Source organism: Hippoglossus hippoglossus, chromosome 20 (genome assembly GCF_009819705.1).
Source record: "Hippoglossus hippoglossus isolate fHipHip1 chromosome 20, fHipHip1.pri, whole genome shotgun sequence".
NCBI classification, from domain to species: domain Eukaryota; kingdom Metazoa; phylum Chordata; class Actinopteri; order Pleuronectiformes; family Pleuronectidae; genus Hippoglossus; species Hippoglossus hippoglossus.
Genome location: NC_047170.1, coordinates 18,734,002 through 18,755,135, shown reverse-complemented (window position 1 = coordinate 18,755,135; position 21,134 = coordinate 18,734,002). Strand labels below are relative to the sequence as shown.

The following is a 21,134-nucleotide window of genomic DNA, read 5'->3' as shown; positions in this document are numbered from 1 at the left end:
GTGTCTTTAGTTCCTGGATATCAAGGGTTCGATTGTCTGCTGCAGACTGTGCATCCTGCAGCCTGAATATCCATCTGTTTCCCCGCTCTGTCTGAAATGACTTGCATGCATATACATACAGGCGTATTGATAAACCCGCTGACTTCATCCATCTGTAATGACAGTACTTTATGTTTTATATCCATGAAACCTGTGGCATCCGGCTCCGTTCTCTTTCTCCGGCCTGGAGATTCCTGAAAAGGATCCAATTTGAATCTATCATCGCCTCCCCCGGCGTTCCGTTGTTTAGTGGGCGTCTCCTCGGATGATAGATGCTGTTGTTTCCGTTTGCAGGACGGATTGTAAACGGAGACGAATGGTGAAGGCTAATGCTTCCTCCGTCGTCAGAGGGAAATCATTCACCTGGCTTTCACTATCCATTAAGTCCAGGAGAGGAGGACAAGTCGGGTCTGAGGAGGGGATTTCACTCTGTGCAGAATATATGCTGATGATACTGGAGTTTAAATGTGAACAAGTGCGTTCATGTACATTCATTTTGCCTTGAAATACAAACATATTTCATTCACTTTCAATTTGACATTAAAGAATCCGAAACTAAAGAATATTTGACATTTCCGTTTGAAATATTACGATGATCAAAACGATTGCAGGCTAATTATCTGTTGGACTAATCGTTTCAGCGCTGAACTCTCACTCTGCAGTGAAGCTTATCAGTACATCAAGCTGAGTTGTGGAGAACTTCAACCAGCTGTGGTTTTCCTGTTACGACATGAGAAACATCCATGAACCTGCTCTTTCAGTTGCATGATACTCACGAGAGGAGACATTGAGTAAAGGGCTCAGCATTATGGTGTCAGAGCAGAATTACGTAAAAAAGAATTACGCCTTCGGATCCGTGCGGCCTGTGGACGCGCCAGCTGCGTGCGGCACATTGTCGGTGATTGCACCATTGTGTAAGCGAGGGCGGCTTCTTTCACGGCTGCTTTCGGGAAAACAGCTGCAAGAGGAAGCAACGCCACAGACGAGTGTTTCAATTCAACGCTGAACCTTTGTGTTCAGGTCAAGTTTCTTTTAACGGAGACGTGATGTCTTTCAGTTTCTTTCTTCTCGTGAATGTAAAAGTTGTGCAAAGCTATAATAAAAATAATACTTTGCATACATGCATCAGTGGCTCGATACCAGTTAGTCTACGTTTGGTTTGCACTGCTCGGTGTTGGACCTCAGCGCTCTTCTCCGGTATTCGACGGATCGATGATGTCGCCACCTACTGGCCCGGCGTGCTTGTTGGTGTTTTTGTTCTCATCTGGACGGAGATATAATTGTGTGAGTGTGTGTGTGTGTGTGTTTGTGTGTTTTCATGTTGAGTCTTCAGGACAAAGCTCTCTGCTCCTCTCAGTCATCGGCCGTCTGGTGTCAGACGTACGCCACCGGCTGATCTGTCCCGGGAGGCGGAGCCTGTGCGAGAGGTGCCATCACACCCCAGCTCTCTGTGTCAGTCGGGCCGACGGGGTTATAAAGATCTGGCAAAAATATTTGGAGGTGAAACCTGGAAAATACTTTAGAAGACAAAAATGAAAATTGTCTCTCACCGGCTCATGACAGTGAACATTTTCAGTCAGTTAGACAGTAATTTGCTCATGTGATGAGTTACTTCCATCTCCGGAGGCTGCCGACAGAATTACTGCATAAAAACCATAACCCCCCCCCCCCCCCCCCATTCATTTAAATTACATCAATTTAATAATCAACACGTTCCAGAGAATCGTTCACACAAGAGTCTGAGAGAAAACCTGAACGATTCCAGTCTCAGAAAATTAGATTTCGTTAGAAAGAAATTAGTCAATTTATTTATTAGTATTTACTCGTCTTGTATTTATTGGTTTGTGTCTTTTGTCAGATTTGAAACTTCACTTCCTCTACACTGTCCTGGTTTCCCTTGTACATGGTGATAAAGGCGTTCTACTCTAATCTAGGTCACCTGAATTACATGAAAATTACTTTCAACTCAGCTTTGTGACATTAACAGACGACACAGTTGTGTTATTGTTGTGTTATTCTGTCCAAACATCATTTTTCCAAGCATTGAGAATTGATCTGTGTTTGCTCCATGTGATCTGATCTTAATTCAGTTCCTCCCGAACATCTGTTCTGGTAGAAATTCAGCCTAATGTATGAATCACGTTTGCAAAAACAAACTCAGTGTTTATCTCTTAATGGAAACTTGGGCCTGTTTGCTCAACAGTATGTGTAATAATGCATGAAGTTATAATCGTCGCAGTGAAAACAGCAAGCAGCTGCTGCTCTGTGCCGACGCTGGGTTCACAGTGGACGTGTCTGAGATCCATTCTGCCTCAGAGCACAAAGGACTGATCTCAAATCTGCTGCTAAACTGGGATCTGGGATATTTTTATTTCTAAACCGGCTCAAGTAAACTGATCGAATATGAACGATTCAAGTAATTCTTCAGAAAGGTTGTTTTTGTGTTCAGAATATAAAAAAGTCTCTGAAATCACCTCTGTGTGAACTTTGCAGAGATTAAACCATAGTTTGTATTAATTGCTGTGCAGATTTCATTGTATTTGTGTCTGATATTCCTTTTTAAACATAAAGGTCATCTTATATAAACTGGGTTTTCCTGGCTCACATTTCATCTCCCCACTCGCTACTTGCAGCAACACATGATTTTCAAAGCTATTTTTCTGTCTGAACAAGGCTCAGGTGCAGTGGAATTAGCCCATGCAGGTGAATATCTTATTATAACACAAATATATAACGTGCAGTGTTGACATGTGTGGCATTTGGACGTGTGACACGAGCACATACCTCTAACACGCTCCTTCATTTCAAACGAGCCTTAAAGGTTGCAGCTGCAGATTTCTCGCCCTATTTGTCAAAGTCAACACCTCTTATGAAACCACATTTAAATCTGCTAGATTCAGATTTGTATTTGGATCTACACCAACTTGCACACACTCGATGAATATGAGTTCAGTCAAAACGTCCATGGATCCGTCCCTTTGCCTGGATATGCATCAGAGAGTAATGGGAACCCGGAGGCCAATCAGACGGGCCCATTCCAAACCGGCATGGTTAGAACTCAGCACTAGTCCAAGAATAATTAACTTTGATTATTCATCAAACATCCAGACAACACGAATCACACAGAGCCGACACGTGACGCCACAGACCTGCAGCCTGAGTCCGTCCAATAAACCTTGTTTATGTCCATAAAACCTCACCTGTACTTTGCTTTTTACGAGCGAGCAAAGACCAGAGGAGCCGTTAACTTGGTGGTGGTGATAATTGTTGTTATTAAAATCTGACGGCGGGGGGGGGGGGGTGGGTGCACGGTTCGTCAAATGGTCCAGATATGATTTATGAGCTGAATTGTTTATGGTCGATTTACGACGAAGGGGGGGGGGGGGGGCGACGTCGTAAACACAGGGATTAACAGGACGATGGTGGAGCGCTGACTGGAGGAGCGCTCGTGTGTCGCCTCTGATCAGATGCCAATGGGACGGGCGCCTGACGGATGATGGATGTGTTGTCTTTCAGATGTTTGAGTCTGTGGAACGTCACTGAGCTGTGAAGCCCCCCCCCCCCTGCACCACAGTGATGTATCGACAGAGACCCAGGGAGTCGCACCTGACCCCCTGACCTTTTAACAATGGACTCTGAGCTCACACTCGCCTCAGTTGGAGCTCATGTCCGCCGGCTGCAGACACATGACGTCACGACAAACCATCCGTTCTTTTAACAGCCTTTTTTTTTTTTTTTACGATTGCGCTGTGAGCTCGGCGCCGTCTGCTCGCTCGCTGCAGTTACCGTCAACTAGACACCTGACCCACTTTTCTCTTACTCCAACATCTGGGCCCGTCTGCCCCGTCGGCTCGCTCATGCCTTCACTATTTGTTACGTGACACAAACACTCACGAGAGCATCTTGAGAGAAGGTGGACGAGCGCAGGCGGCATATGGAGACTCACCGATGTCCCGGAGGAAATGAGACGTACATTAACTAGTTCAGTGTTTGTTCTTAACGTGTGTGTTCGTGATGTTGTGTTCTCTTGTCCTGTGTCGACGCTGCGGAGCTACGTCAGAATTATTATTATTAAGAGTCTTTGTTTGTTTGTGCGCTGGATGTTGTGTGCAGAGATGGAAGTGAAGTTAGGAAACTTTGTGCTCATCCTACCTGGTTTGTGGTCAAAATGACACTGAATTTGCTTTATTCATGTTCACGCTGGGTTTATATATAAGTTTGAAGGATTTTCTGAACTGCTTTTGTCGGCTACAACCTTCAGACCCAAGTCAAAGAGGAAGTGTTGCCATGATAAAGATCTGCAGCTGCAACATCTGTGAATGTCTGTGTCAGTTGGATTTGGTGAAATAAAGAAGAGTTATTGATGTGGTGGACATTTAGTTTATGGGAGGACGAAGGAGAACACAGGTTCAAGTCCGTCCACAGACTTCCTGATAAGGTTTATTAATACGTACCAAAGTCCACCCTGCACGTCCCTATTAACACACGTGTGAAGCCGATCCACAGACGTACAGGTGGAGTTAATAGATACAAACAGCTGGATCTGTTGTCCCTGTCCTGTTTTTGCCGCCCAGGTGAGCAGATATCTCCCTGCCTCCGTCCACATGTACTCGCCACAGGCGTCTCATTTTACTTTCAGATTTGACTCCCAGACTGAATTTAAAAGCTAATTCACCTCATGAAACCCGTGCGGTGGTGTTTCGGTGGGTGTGTGTCTGTGTTTTATTTTGTCCTGTCTCAGGCACAAGCGGCCGGGAGGAGAGTTGTTAATTTGCTTGTTATCCCTGGAGGGGAAGGTCTTTGTTGAAATCTATTTTCTCTCCCACGGTGACCTCGCCGTGTGAACCTGGAGGAGCTTGTTGGAGGACGTTCGGTGGAGAAGGCCGCCTGCTGGGTTGTGTCTGGAGGGAAGAGGAGCCACAACACGCACGGGCTGGGGCTGAGATTGTCTTTTTTTGTTCTTTGTTCCTCCTCCTGTGTTTTTGTGCGGGTACACAAGGACACAGCTCCTGGATGGAACTCCGGCAATGAGCTGCACTGATGAGGAGGCAGATGAAAAAGAAGACAGCATGAGGCTGGAAGGCAGATGAGCAGCAGGGGAGTGCGTTTGATTTCTTAACCACGCTAGAAAATGATGAATTTGCATTGGACCGCTTCGTGATTTCCACCTCTCGCTCCCCGGCCCTCGCCTGATTAGCTGAAGTATGTGTTTTAAGTGAGTAAAGTGTCGACGGCCTCCAGATGGAGTGAATACGACTGCTGAGACTCACATGCACAGTGGGACATCTTCTACATCTGCATGGTATCAAGCCAATGAACTCAACTGTACTGGAAATGCTAATAAGGTGTTTTCAGCCAATGCACCGAACTCCAGATGATCTCCTGACAATCTGCGGAGGAGTCAGTTCCAAGTCAGTTGCTGCGGACGTTCTCCCAGAGGTGTTGTCTGGAAACATGACGCATCATAACATCTGGTTTAAGGTTATTGGTTTGAGGTTATGACATTAACTTTAATGTGTTATTTCCTGGGTCAAGCCCCACCCCTCCACAGAAAATGGGTTTAGTAGTTTTTTTATAATCTCGCTAACAAACAAAACCCTTTTCGGCTGAGGTAGTTAATATATTAATTTATTCCTCTGATGCTCGTGTGACCACAGGCTCTTATTCCTGAGAAACCTCCCCCCCCCCCCCCCCCCCCCGCTTTTCTCTCATGTTATGTTTTATATATTTTGATTTATTCTCGCCGCCCGCCCGTGTGATTGACTGACTAACACGACAGGTGGTTGTTTGTCACCAGATGGAAAACGTGATACTTTCCCTCTCCGTCCTTTAACCTTCGTCCGACGCTTCACACATCGAATCAGCTCCATAATAAAGTCTTATATTCTGTCTTTAGATTCACCAGCGCTCACTGGACGCCAGATTTATGATGTCGGCAGCCGCACCACAGATCAATGTTGGACGTGGGCGGCGAGGACGGAGGGATAAATCATTTTCATTTCTTTTTATTTTCAACCAGTCAGAGCAGAGTCCTGAGACGAGGATTTTAAAATTAGCTGTCACATGTTTGTGATTTTGTTTGATACTGATACAGTCAGTCGCAGGGAGATGCAGGGTTTTCTTACGATGCAGTTCATATTCTGAAAATGGTTTTCTATAATATAAAGAGTGAGAATGTCACATGTGCTCCTCAGAAGATAACTTAGCCGAGCATAAAAATAAAATGAATCTGTTCTCATATCGCTGCGGCCACCAGGGAGTCTGCAGCAGCTTCATATTTACTTCATCCAGCACAAATCTACCAGCGGCCGTCTAATGTGTCTTTACTGCCGCCGGGGAGCGCTTCACTGACTTCACCCCCCCCCCGCCCGCCCCCCCGCCCGCCACACCGCCACCCTCTTTCTTCTTCTTTGTGCTTCACCTGCTTCTGAGTCTGAATCCGCTCCCAAACAGAATGACTAACCGCTGCTCACCCTCCTGCTGCACCAGCGTCTGCGACTCGCCAGCGGGGGGGTTGATGGTCACATGTGGGGCGGGAACTGAACCCTTCTTGACCCGCACACGTAAACAAAGACTCGAGTTCAGGTGACGGTTTGAGTCGTAGTAGTAAAGGCTTCACAATTTTCTAATTTATTTAGTATTTGACTTTATCTGTGAAAGGAAGTTTATAGATACAGTTTGAATCTGTCCGAGGTTTCATGGTTTTCATGCCTCAGCGTCAGGGACGACCAGTGGCCTGAGGTGTCGTGTTTTCAGGTTGTCCATCTGTCTGTGTTCTTGTGAACGAAACATCTCGAGAACACCTTGAGGGAATTCTTTAAAATGTGGGACGAATGTTCACTTCATGGGTGAACGGATTTGGATTTGGTGGCTGAAAGGGGCGAAAGGTCAAGGTCACTGTGACCTTACGATATACCAGTCTTTGTTCTTGTGAACGCAACATCTCGGGAACACCTGTAGGATTTTTAAATCAAAGAGGTTCGACAGCGACGGAGCAGCCGTTCTTCAAAGCAGAGACAGATCGTTAAACTGAGCTTCATCTTTGTCGTCTGGAACGTGTCTTTGCTGCAGCGATGTTTGTTGAGCTGATTCTCGAACACAAACGCAGTCACAGCTCCTCGGTGGTATTTAAATGGATGAAGATGCTGCTTCACGGTTGCTTTGATTCTGAATCATCGGTGGAGACGTGTCAAACATCTCAGTCGTTCCTCCTCTTTCCTGCTCCACACCCATGTTCTCCTTTGTCTTGACGGGCAGGCCGATTGTTTTTCCTCTTTGTCGGCGTGTTTTCCGCACACTTTGACTTAATTGGATTGTAAATTGATCCTGCTTTCGAGCCCAAACCCTGGAAGCCTGACTTCTGGTGGCATACAAACAGTTTAATCTGAATACTAAATGTTATTAAAAGCCTCCCCACTCGCCTGGAGGACAGTGTGTACCTGGTAATGAGAAAAAAGCCCCAAAGGCCTATTGCATTCATTATACAGCAGCATGGTAAAATCCAGTAATTAATTGCCTTGGTGCCTGGATGGTGCTGTAATTGAATTGAATTTGTAACTGAAGATAAACAATATGACCAAGGTGTTCGTGTTTCTGTACAAACAGGTGAGCAGCAGGATGTTCGTGGGATGGATTGATAAGAAGCTTCAGGGTTTTATATATATATTCATATCTGAATACATTTGGTTGCCTGGATGTGACTTCTGAATGTTTTAGCACCGGAGGAATTGTAGAATATTAGATTAAATCATGTTTCTATCTATCTTTTTTCAACATGTGCAAACTGTGGATGAATCCATTTCAGTTTCAGCACAAAACTTCCATCTGAAACTTCTGCTTCATGGGACATAACTTCAATCGAAACCCACATTTTTCCAGCTTTCATTTCATTGTGTCTGCGTTTTGCTCTGGTGGCAGAAGATGTGAATCCCATGCAGCTGAAACCTCCTCGGTTATTGTGCTTCACTATTCCGAGTGCAGCACCTCGGCCTCTCATCTCGCCTCCTCCGCTCACGCTGCAGAGGCGCCGAGGAGCCGCAGACGCTCCTCACAATGTAGATGACAGGATAAAAAGAGAAAGAGACGGAGTGGCGGAGAACAAATGAGGGAAGGGAGCGAAAATAATGGAGGGAGTGATAGAGCGAGAAAGGAAAAGGCCAGGGAGGGAGGATAAGCCACGTCTCCCTTGTCTTGACATTTCTCTCTGTCTCTCCTGGGGATGAATACCCTGATATAAATGTCCCAAACTGGTGATGGAGTGGGACAGGAGGAGGAGGAGGAGGAGGAGGAGGAGGAGGAGGAGGAGAGAGGTTTGTTGCAGAGTGATGTGCATTAGTTATAACGTGCAGCAGAGGCGGCCCTTTAATTTGGTTTCACGTTGATGTAATTAAAGGGTTCGAGCCTCAGCAGTTTTCTCCGGGCTAATTTGTTTAGGAAGCGCTGATTCCCGCCGGCAGCCGGTGACGACAGCGGCACGGTGACTCGGCTGCTGCCTCTGTTGCTGGTGGTCATGGCAACAGAAGGCCCCTCAGGTGTCCATATTGATATCTTTGTCGAGCTAGCTGCTCGCTCGCTGGGCCGGATTTACATTTAGCACCAGGTTGTGTTTATCCAGGCTGTGGAGGAGACGCTCACCTGCAGCTGCAGAGCTGTACACCAAGCAACGACTTAAATACCAGGTGTAAATATGATACAAATGTCTCTTTATCTAAATAAAATACAGAATAAAACATGTCATCTGTATTGGGAAAAGGAAAAACTGTTTATTATGCATAGAGGTTATATTCATTTGAGACATTAAATGGTTGTGTAGGTTGAGGACATATTGAAAAATGTGCAAAAGAGACTCAGAGGCTTTTGTTGCAGGATTTAATTTGTTATGAGCGTAAAGTAATTTTGACCCAGAGAAATATCAGAATTTTCCTTTATTACTGTATAAACACTGAGACCTGAGATCATGATATCATCCAGATGTTCCATCCACACACAGGTTTGTGTGTTAACAGTTGATGAATTTGATGCTAATGCTAAGAAATAAAATGTGGCACGAAAACTAATTTACTTTTTTAAAGCTGCAGCAGAGTCTTTCTGTGAAAATGCCGCCAGCGTAAATCACAAACTGCTGCTGCATCAGTGTCTCGCTCGTCCGCACTAAGTCAGGCAGCATGGACGCCCTCCAGATTAAATCCTGGCGTGTGCTAGCAACACATCCTCGCTCACAGGAAGAGGACGAATTGGAATCAGAGATCTGCGAGTGTCCACAGAAACCTGGACTGTGTGTTGCCTCTGGGCTCCTTTGGTTTAAAGACTCGCAATTTGGACATGATGTCTAACATGGACGTGCCGTGTTTGGCTTTTCCTTGATGACTCCTCGCAGGATTCTCCGGGTATTGATCTCACAAGTTACCTCTCGCTGGAACATGTAGCTGCCAGTTGGGGAACTTCAGCTTTAAAAGAGATGGCGAGATGATAACACCTTTGCAAATTTTGAATTCCACTTTATTTAAAGGTTCGGGATTATAATTATGCGATTTCCCACTTCTCAGCAGGGCAATTTCTAAGAAAAGTAGCATATTTCCAACCCATTACTTCTTGATAATTCACCCACTTTGCAGCATTAGGTCTGACAGCTCTGCAGCGGCGCTCGGGATTGGTTTTCCCCGAGAGATGTTTGATAAAAGACGAGAGCGTTATCTGAGTCCAGTGGCCTGACCTCGGTGGGACGGGGACTTATCCTGCAGCTCCGCTTCCTCCCAGAGCGCCGATGATAATCTGCCCACTCCTCGGGTGGCCTGAGTGGAAGCACCACCTGCCGCCACATCAAACAAACCAGAGTCCCGCCTCCCTCTTAAAGAGTGAAATCAGGTGGATGTGCAGTCGGGGTTCTCATTACGTTATTACAGAATCTGTTAAGTGGTATCGACAGGTTCTCTTTTCTTTTCTTGATCTCTGACGAGGAATCGAGAACATCTGGCTGCATGTGCACTTCCTGTCTGAAGTCCCCGAAGAGGGGTTTTGTGAGATCGGATGTACGGACAGTCTCTGAATCTCCCGTGGCTCAGGATCAAGCTTTTCATGTATAATTACGCCCATTAGATCCGATTAAATCCCAAACCGTTCTGCAGAAGGAAGCTCCGCGCTTCACTAAGTGGGACAGATTTGTAGATTTGTCCTGTTGGTTGGATTTAGGACCTGGGGCCTGTTTGGACATGTTCCCCCACAGGAAGTGGTGATAGCGAGTCAGAACTCCGTCCAGCTGATTTCTTGGTGTTTCCTGGTTTGAAGTTGGGCTGAGCTGAAAAAAACTAACGAGACACATATAATTACAACTTCAAATTGACATTTTCAGAATCTAAAACTTGTCCCTTTTGCTCCAAGTTTCGGTGCAACATCTGCAAACTATAACCGATGCACTGTATCTGCGATGCTCTGATATCATTCATGTTTTATCCTTTTTTTTTCTGATAATCCCACGTTAATAAAATCCCATTTTTCTTCCCGCTGTGATCAGATGTGTTCAGACTCGGGGAGTAAAGGGCTTTTCGAGGCGACTGATAAGACGCAGATGAAGGTTGCGCCTGAGAGGACGTTCACGCGTGTGTCCGTGTGCGTCTGTGCTGCTCCGTGTATGTGACGCCATGTTAAAGCTGCCGTGATTATCAGCTCTGCAGATACATGAGCCACGTCCCCTCTGTGAAGGCTTGATTTGCATATGTTGTTTCTCTCCTCAGAAGTTCCTTTATCCTCTGGTCCCCTCTTTAAGTCTTGATGTATGTCTCCCTCTGCGGCGTCTCATCTCGACTCGAGCTGCTGCGAGTCCTCGGGCGCCACGCTCTTGTGTCATCAGCCTTGTCTGTTTGTCCTGGTGATTGAAACGTGCCCGGAGTCCGACTCCGCCGCCTGACTGACGACACCCGATGCCAGGCGGCTGATTTATGACCTCTGTGGCGCTCCTCGCCTTCTCCTGCTGTGGAACTCCTCTCCCCCGGTGTCAGGACTACCACAGGGGAGTCAGTGTTTCCTTAACGTCGGCCTGTAAACCTGGATGTTTGTGTTTCTACCCTCCGTCGCTGGAGGCTGCTTGGTTCTCACTTGCTGACTTTGCATTGTGCTCCTCATCGACTGCGCCCGCTGCCTCCCATTGACTGTGTCTTTGTGCGTTCGCTCGCTCTCTTACAACTGTCTCATCGCATGTCACCGGCGATCGATTAACTCCACGGGCCTCGTCAGAGCTCGTTATCCCGTCAATTATCTCACCAACTGCTCCAGTCATTAACATTTAGGTTAGCGTGCTAAACGTTCCGCCAGGTGTCGCTGCCGCTCGTCTCTCCCTCCACACTCGTCTGTGTCGCTTCATATTCATATCTGCAGACATCTTATAGCAAATCCATATCAATATATAGACACGTAGAGTCTGACCAGCTGCTGACGTCTGTGTCAAACTTCAAACTGTCACATCCGAGAACATGTGAGGACCCAAAGACAGACGACAGATGAGGTTTTTAAAAAGTTCAACACTATGAACTTGAGGAAAACGCAGAAATGGACAAACTGACACAGACGAAGGGGAAACAGAGACTTTATCCACAAGCTCAACAAGACGCAGGTGAAATATAAATGCAGAATTAAATAAATGCTTAAATAAATGGATAAAAAATAGATAGTTTGTTTCTGTATTCGTGAATTCAATCATATATTATTGAGTCATTAATTTGGGCAGTTTCCGTTGCTGTTCATCGTTCGTTCATCATCTTTCCTGTTTCCAACACATGCTCAGTATCCACGTGTGGACCTGGTCTGTGAATTCATCCGACACAGTGCGTTTAATGAGGACGTGCTGGGACATCTGTTTGCATATGTACCATCAACATGAACCAGTGCAGGGACGAGGACAGTGCGTCTCGTTGTGAGCGCTCAGGTCCAGACGCTCCGTGTCGCTGACCGCGCTGATGACACCTCAGTGTCGGGCCGCGGCTCTCGGCTCCGCAGGATTTCTGTGAAGCTCGTGAAGCGGCATCGTCTCTGAAAGGAAGCATTGTGAGGCCCCGACCAATTTCATTAGAGCTTCTTTGAAAGCAGAGAGCTGTCGGGGATGTGTGCCGGAGCACAGGTAGCCTTTCACATGTCTGGCCTCAGGAGACGCTGCTGAAGGTCACGCGTGTGTGTGTGTCCGCTGTGTATGTGCAGTGTTTGTGTTGTATGTTTGACATTTGTATGTTTTCAGCTCTCTCTGCTGCAGGACTCTTGTATAAGAGAGGGAGGTAATCACAGGTTCTCTGTGTGTGTGTGTGTGTGTGTGTGTGTGTGTGTGTGTGTGTGTGTGTGTGTGTGTGTGTGTGTGTGTGTGTGTGCGCAGATTGAATGGCATCACTCAGCTCCTGTAGATAAGGAGACAGTCGGAACAGCCTCCATGTCTGCTCTTGTCACTGTAAATTGAATATTATTGGATGTTGGACAGTTAATCCTTCACATCGGTATCAGAATATAATCAACAGATAATGAAAACTATGCAGCCTGTGTGCGTTCGGCCCGTGAGGGTCGTTGCAGGATGAAAGCCTCAGATGACCTCCGCCTGCCGGAGGATCAGCGCTGAGCTTCCCTGACAACCTCGGGATAATGAGCAGCAGCCGACACACGACGACAGACACGACAGACACAGACACAGACACCGTCCAGCTTTAATCTCGACTGTAGCGTCCGTTTCCAAAGCCCAGATTCATTCTCCAATCCATGCCCCCCCCCCCACCGGGGTCCATTATCTTAAGTGAGTGTCGATTGGATTCGGAGAGCCGCTCTCTTTCTTCTTCTCCGTCTACAAACGAGTCACTCTTCATCAGAGCTGCACTCTGAGGAAGAACTGCCCTCTGTAATGGTTCTGTGATATTTCCCTGTGTGCCGTGTGAGGTGTGCAGGCCTGTGGTGTGAGGGCCTCATGTCGTTAACCGGCATCACAGCGTTCCGCTCGGCTGTCAGACGCACCAACATCCCCTTTAAAGACGCTCTGCCAGCCGGGGATGAAGCACGGAGGAGTATCAAAGCCTGTTTATTTCATTTGGCAGCGTCTGGGGACATTTCCTGTGGGAAGACTGGGAGAGAAACTATTAGAGCGCCTCAAAGTGGGAATTAGCTGTTTTTATTTTCTCTGATTCAAAGTCCCCATCCGTCACTGAGGACTGGGATCTTATTTTAAAACCTCCCCTGGTGTTTTTACTTTCTCTGGAAAGAGAAGAAGCTTCAGGGCTGTGCTGGTTGTGTTTTGGGATGTGTTAGCTTTAACACTGGTGATAGCATGAGGGCGAGTGAGGCTGCCATTTCCTTTCTGAACCCGTCCGAGCCCGAGAGATCGACAGAATCCGACCCCTAGCCGGATGTTTTCCCGGGTTAAAGGCACGTGCAGCGTCATGTAGACACATTCGCATTTACTCTTGAATATGGTCAAGATCAGCGACGGCTGATCAGGTCACAATCTGTCCTCAGAGCGTCTCTCCTGTCGAGGACAACAGTCTAAAACAGAAACCAAGAAATCCCTGTTCAATATTCAAATGAACCAGGACGGTGGTGGTACACAGGCTGAAGTCGCTGCTGCAGAAATGTAAATTAGCGCAGGGCTGACGGCCGGCGTCTACAGTATCAGTGTGCGGTCCGTCCTGATGGATTCGTCAGGACGACCTGACCCGTGACTCGGGAGCTACATGCCAATCAGGGTATCGACCCGTTGGTGTTTTCACCGGCCGGAGGTGTCGGCTCTGACATCAGTCAGGGTGAAATATTCCTCTCCTTGGCCGAGTGTCAGATGTGTCCTCAGCCTCGGTGCCGTCTGAGAGTGATGAGAGGGAGAGAGGAGGAGGAGGAGGAGGAGGACGAGGAGGACGAGGAGGACGAAAAGCCGATGGACGGCATCACGGCTGTTTCTCAAACTCAGAGGTGTAGTAGCAGGTGGGCCGGCAGCTGGAAACCTCACCTCCTCATCTCCGCAGGTTAAAGCAAACACAGAACTTAATGCTCCGTGGTTCACAGCCTTTTTTATCACAGAGTCCTTCAGGAAAATTGCCCTTAATTGTGTCTTCATAATGTGTATTTCAGGTCCCTTTAGTGTCTTTTACTGCACAGCATCCATCGCGTCCTCCTTCCAGGGACGCTGCAGCTGTTGCTGAATGATTTCTGCCGACTTCCTCTGCTGTTTGCTCGCTTCTCTTTGTTGTCCAGATTTCAATTTGTACTTTAAATAGAGGGATTAAAAATAAACTCCTAATTGGTTTATACTCAGAGGACGCAGGATTAGGATGGAGACGAATCTCTTGCTTGAAAGTTGGAATTATTAGAAAAAAGTAAAAAGGGAAACTGGGAGTTTGTGTAACCCCCCCCCCCCGAAATGTCGCTTGTGCTGTTGTTCGTAGCTAAAAAGCACCGATTGATTCCTCATTGATATTTAAGGGTAAGAAAAATCAATGATGATGGATTGTGACTTTGCAATTCACAATCAATACACAGATGGAGTCCATCAATGTTTCCTGGTTATTTGCTGATCAATACTTGACCGCGTGTTGTTTTATCTTGTTTATTCTAACCAGGTTAATCAATCCATCAGAATTTAAAGCACGTCGTCCTCCTGCTGCTGCTAAAATCTTTGTTCTGACACATTTTGTATTTGTATTTTGGTCACTTGGGAAAACACATCATCACATTTTAAGTGGTTTTGATGCATTTGTTCGCAGACAGCTGCTGATTTACACGTCACAACATTAACATTCATGTGTTGTGTTTGTTTTATTTATAACACAGAGTCAAAGTCTTTCACAGAGGCAATTCAAGTTGATTGAATGTAGAAGACATGACACTAATGGATGTTCCTCTTCTTTAGGGAACAGACGAGCAGCTTCTCCTCACCCGCTGCGACAAGCAACCGCATCCCGGACCCGTCTATCACCTGGTCGCACGGAGAGAAGACCTCCATCACACTGTGGTAAGAGAAGAAGAAGAACGCCGCTGAAAGTCGCTGTGCCGTCAAAACACCCATAAAGTTTTTACTGTCCTCCCCGGCAGCCAGATCTCGTCATAGCTTCGTCTGTAGGTATTTCTCCGGAGGTCCAAACCAAGCGAGGCAGGTGTGAAAGCGTCCTGACACACTTTAAAGACGTGGGATTGGGTCCCGACCCGATATTTTCTACAGGTAAACCTCTCTGACAAAATTCTGAAAGTCAAAAAGTGGAGCAACATCTAATCCAATTATTAAACTCTGAAGAAATCCCCAGGCTGAGATCGAGCTGGCGCTGCAGACAGTGGCCACATGAATCATCTTTGTGTTGGTGATAAAGACGCTGGCGGATCTCAGATGGAAAACTAAGCAGGGTAATTATTTGCTCTGTGCTGATTCCTGTGTCCCCTTCGCCGTCTGTTTGCACAGCGTGGATTACGGAGCACCCAGGACTCTGCAGGTTGCCGTGGCTGCTTCACTACATTCTCAAGGACCTTGTTTGAAATGTGATTATTGTCTGGTTGTGAAACCGATCTTTTTGTTCTCCATCCTCCCATCGCCTGGCAACAGCACACATCAGCCCGCCGCCTCGTCACGGTGCTGGAGCTTCCTCCTCCACGTTAGTCAGAATTACATTTCCCCCTCGTTTAATTGGCATTTGAAGTCTTGATTGCATTAAGTGGGAAGTCGCTGTTATGGATTAGGTTTCAACACGATCGGAGCTAATGGGCAGAGCGTCGGTGCTGAAGGGAAATAATCCAGCGTTTAATACAGCAGGGAAAGTTAATGTATGAAGGTTAAACTTTATTTAATAATATCGAAGCTGTCGTGAGCCTCTTATTAAAGGGTCAGGGATATTCTACAGTGTGTAATGTCACATTCGAGAGTGTAGTGATGTGTTTTCATTAATATAGAAAAGAAAAAGTTCAGACACTGAAGCCCCCAGTGGCCATAGCAAAAAATGCATGTTGGGATACCAGGATTAATTAACTCAGAAATGCTGATTATTCTTAAATATTCTCTTGACTTAGTTTAAAGTCTTTACTCTTCAGGTTTGGTCTTGTTCATGAGGTCGGAGCAGGATCTTCTCTGCTGTGATTTCCTGGCGTCACGGCGTCTTCTCTCAGGTGAAGCTGCCGCGAGCGGTGGCGTGCGTTTACCGCGGCGTGACCCGCCCACAGCAGCGGCTCGCTCTGTAACCCGCAGCAGGAAAACAAACAAACTGTGGGTGTGTCCCGAGACGCTTCAGTAAAAACACACATGACCAAACAGCTGCTCCAGAAAAACAGGTTTAAAGACTCATTTACTGCCTCAGGCCTCGGGAGGACGAGTCTGAGTGGAGCGGCTGGACTTTGACATGTTGTCTCATGTTTTGCACATTTTTGTGGTTATTATTTTTTATGATTCAGGCGTCGGATTCTCTCTCTTCTTCTGGGTGAGTTTCTGGCGTCTGCTTGTTGTCTCCTGACGTTTATTTAACATATTTTGAACATGTAGTTTTTCTGCAGTAATTGCAGGTAAACTGTTTGTTCAGTAGCTTCCTTCAAATCCCACATTGACATGTATATAATTAGTACGTTATTAAACTGCTTGTTAGTTCAAATGGACGAGAAATAATGTGGAAAAGAAGATTTAGTTTCCAGAGGACAGATGTTAACCTCAAAGTTTTGTGGTTAAACACGTGTAGATGTGAATAGTTGCTCCAGAATTTAAAGTTGAAGTGAAAATAAGTTGACATAGGATGTTTAAAGACACTAAAGTCGACAGTACATCAGAGAGACATTCCCCCAGGGAGGCTTATCCATGGTTTCCTCAGGCTCGCTGCCGATTCTCTCCGCCTGACAACTTAGTTTTCCTCCTGAAACACAGATCTGAGCGCCTGTGTGTGTGTGTGTGTGTGTGTGTGTGTGTGTGTGTGTGTGTGTGTGTGTCTGTGTGTCTGTGTGCATGTGTGTGTCTGCCTCATCGTTTGGGTTCGCCCCGTGATTAACGTGTCACAGCACCGGGGACGTTGAGGGGTCGGCGGTGACAAGGTGACACGAAGCAGTTTGAGGGCGAGCCTGAAAACGTGCGGCGCCGTCACCTCGTCACTTCTCCGCCACCTGTGGTCCAAGAGCCTCAGAGCGAGGTTCTGACAGAGCAGCAGCGATTTGACGACTTGCGTCTCCTAGCAACATGCTCCGTCCCCCCCGGCTGTGCTTCCGACTGACTGACAGACCTTTGAAAGCGTTAGCTCACAGCGTCGCCCAAAGTCCGAGCGCCGTGCGAGCGGAGGTGCAGGTTGAACAGCAGACGCTGCGTGCCATGAATGTGTAATCGTGCAGTTTGAAGTTTTTTTATTTTTATTTCCTTTTCCCTGAATGTTGAACCTGCTGAGCTTCTCAGAAACTCAAGCTGGGTCTTTTTAAAGGCTGTGCAATGGAAATGCTAACAGACAACATGCATGCACGCCCACACACACACACACAGACACACACAGACACACACACACTCCTGCTGTGCTGCTTGCTGATGTGTGAATGATCTCACACTCAGCTGCAGGAGCAGGGGTTGAGGTGCGTTCGCCGCCCGCTGCGTGTTCTCCTGCTGGATAGACGCACAACGTTCAACTTCTGCAGGAACGAGTCTTATTTACCACACAAAGCAAGAAGCAGACGAACAGGTAGATTCTGCAGATCACACAAACGCTGCTCGTCTTTTTTCTGGAGCCGTCTCCTCTGGAGGAACGACGCCCCGAGGCCCGTCCTTAGCAGCTTAATTCATCACCCTCTCTGTGGTGAGCTGTTATTTAATAAGTGAATCAAAGGGTTTCATTCCACAGAGAGATATACTCCATTTGAAGGAATGAGACCTGCTCCTACAAAATGATTTCTGGCACGAAATCGAAAAAGCACATTACGTCCCACACTCTGAAGACCCCTCGCTCAGGAAGGGCTTTTTTTAAAAAGGAGCCATCTTTGTTCCTGACAACCTGAATGAAGTCATTTCCACAAACAGTGACAGCATCATTGTTCCAAGGTTAACAACTGTTAAATAATCCTCATTTGCATCGTATCCTGGAGCAGCGTCGTCTCAGATTAGCCTAATTAAAAGTGTCAGTGCTGTTTGAAGTCCGGGCGGAGCTGCCGTGCTCCTTTATCTCAGACCTCCTGGATCTGTATTCAAATCTGCAGATGGAGATCAGGCCTCCGGCTGCTGAAATCACAGCATCCACCTCTTTCATCTGCTTTGAAAATTGCAGTTTCTCGGCGCACGGTTGCCTTTCATCAGCGAGCGGAGCGGGGCCCGTGATTTGTTTCGCCGGGGAGAGTTTTTTGGACTCTGCGTGACCTCGCTGAGGACTGATGGGAGCAGTGCAGGAGCGTCGGCCTGTCACTCACTCACTCAGATGTGTCAGCTGAGAAAATGAATAAATACACAGTCCGACTGAGCTTTACACACAAACTGGAGTATTTATGTTGAGTGTGTTTCTGCCTCAGAGGTGGAAACACACCGGAGCTGTTTGAATCCACTTCCCCACAGAAATTAAAACAATCACAGCGAGTCCTGTTTCGCTCGAAACCCTTTTTCATTCTGTTGAAAACGGAGAAACTGCCTCCTGGTGTACCTCTGATGGATTTCTTGTTTTATGTGGGTTGAGTCTCAGCAGAGAGAGACCCCCCCCCCCCCGCCCGCTGTCTGAGAGACTCACTGCTGATGTTTTAGATCGATGGATCATTTTCTGCTGTGAGACTCCATCATCGCTGCGAAAGCATCACCTCAACACGACTCTGCTGACGTCTGAGCGGTTAAAACTAGAAACTTGACTCAACGTCAGCTTGAAACTCGGTTTTATACATTTTGTTTCTTCAGTTTAAGGATGTTAGACGTTTCAATGACATTTGTCTTTTCCCGATTCCGATACCAGTGGATTTAAAAGCTCTACACGTCATTTTACCTGTTGGACTAACAGACTGGAAATCACTCGGCTGCTGTTTAAGAGTAGCGAAAAAAACGTGATTTCTGGGAATACAAAATTTCAGCTAATATATATTATAATTGGTTCATATCTGAGGCATTTGTGGTATCAGATTCAGCATCTGTTCCCCTGGGAATAGGCATTGGGGGGGGGGGGGGGTCTGTCACAATAATGAGAAACATTGTAAAAAGACATTCTGACTGTCAGAGGTATTTCAACCAGTGCTGCTTCTCTTATCTTTTTTTTTTACTTGTTGCATTTTTGTAAAACTCGTCTGCATCTCAAATATTTGCTCCAGAGAATGAAGCCAAATATCTGCAGAGAGGCGCTGTCGCACGCGGTCGCACGCTGTCGCACGCGGTCGCACTCTGCCAGTCGTCTCTGGTCGGGCGGCGTCCCAGCGCTGCAGGAGTCAGTGTGGCGCTGCGTCTCGCTCGGGCACATCTGTGGGGGCCAGGCCCGTCCAGCCGGCTCTGCCAGCTCTGACGCTCGCTGGCTCCTCAAGCTGGAAATTGCCATAATGTGTCCTGCAGTGGTCGACTGCACAGGTTTCTATCAGGGGCTCCGTCTGCAGGCACGCACAGACACACGCACAGACACACACACGCACACACACAATGACAATATGCTCCACATTTGGTGGAGAGAAAAAGCCCAAACGCACTATAACAAAAATCAGTTTCATTAGGCATCACTGAACAAAGGTACTCATGTGTTAGTTCCAGACTCGTCTGGTTTCTGTCTGATGTTGCAGCTGCAGAGATTCACCTCTATCGGCCACAGGAGCATCAAACATGAGCGACTCTGATGTTGGACGAGGAGGTTCGGTTCGTTTTAGTTCATTTTAAAAGGTGTTGGATGAGGTCACAGCTCGATAAACCATGTCTGAAAGGAACCAGGCTTTAAACACGTGTAGGAGTAGAGCATCCTCTTACCGGCTGTGTGTCACAGGCTGAAGCCAAAGCACAAGACGAATACATGCACCAATAAAATTCACTTAAATCCTGAAAATCTGCGGATTTCAGATTAATTGGAAAACATCATCTGTGTTTCTTGTGAGGACCCACCATTGTTCTGCAGCAACTCCCTCATGTCTGAATCACAACTAGACAAAGACACACAGACACACACACACACACACACAGACACAGACACAGACACACACACACACGCACACACACAGTAGATCTGCACTGTAAACCCTGTACCCTTCCTTTAAGGACAGACTGTTCGTCCTTCTCGCCTGAGCAGTTAACATTAAACGTATATGAAAAATGGGCTGCAGTTTAATTTAATTGATGACTTCTAGATTAACACACACACACACACACGCACACACACACACACACACACAGTGAAGCATAAAGCTGCTGTTACCCTTTAGCTCCTGCAGCTCCTGCGTGAACTTGCTGCTCTGGAGATGTGTTGACTTCCATCCAAAGTTTTGATGTGTGGGCCGATGAAATCGACTCTGCAGCTTCGAGCGAGTCGCGGCTCAGGCGCCATGACAACACATTTAATTTGGCGTGCGTTTATACATGTTGCTGCAAAAGTCCCATGTTTGAGATTAATCGTCCACATCGGCTCTTACCCGCTGAAAAGACGGATTAAATCTATTTCATATTTCAGCTCATGAAACCAACACATGTGATCACGGCTCAGTGCGTTTATCTGTCGTTAGAATGAGTGACCGGCCTTCGGAGGGGAATGGTGTGTGTGTGTGTGTATGTGTGTGTGTGTGTGTGTGTGTGTGTGTGTGTGTGTGTGTGTGTGTGTGTGTGTGTGTGTGTGTGTGTGTGTGTGTGTGTGAATATATGATGAAGGTTGAAGAGAAGATGATGTAATGCAAAAGATTTTAAATTCTGAAATCCTTCCAATACAGAAATAAAAATCCAGGCCCAGTTGGACGTTAATAGAACCGAGATGATGCTGTTTATTTATCATCATGACCTTAAAAACATATTTTACATTACAAGGAATCGTATTTTCACTTCATAAACAGATTAATCACACTGTACAACATCATCTTCATCATCATCTTCATCGTCTCGGGGACATTTCACCGCTTCAACTCCGGATTCATCCCAGATCCCTGTGTGTGTGTGTGTGTGTGTGTGTGTGTGTGTGTGTGTGTGTGTGTGTGTGTGTGTGTGTGTGTGTGTG

At 46.7% G+C, this 21,134-nt stretch overlaps 1 protein-coding gene across 4 annotated transcripts in view; it reads left to right on the top strand.

The window, feature by feature from the left end:
* The window catches only part of rnf152 (ring finger protein 152), a 32,857-nt gene that overhangs the window by 7,261 nt on the left and 4,462 nt on the right, over nucleotides 1–21,134 (top strand). For 2 of the 4 annotated variants that reach the window (XM_034572239.1, XM_034572242.1), the window contains exon 2: nucleotides 14,900–15,001. The gene's annotated coding sequence lies outside the window, so the exon portion shown is untranslated. Of the gene's footprint in view, nucleotides 1–11,997; nucleotides 12,149–13,994; nucleotides 14,016–14,899; nucleotides 15,002–21,134 lie in introns of those variants that run through there. The other 2 variants (XM_034572241.1, XM_034572240.1) reach the window with 2 other exon arrangements.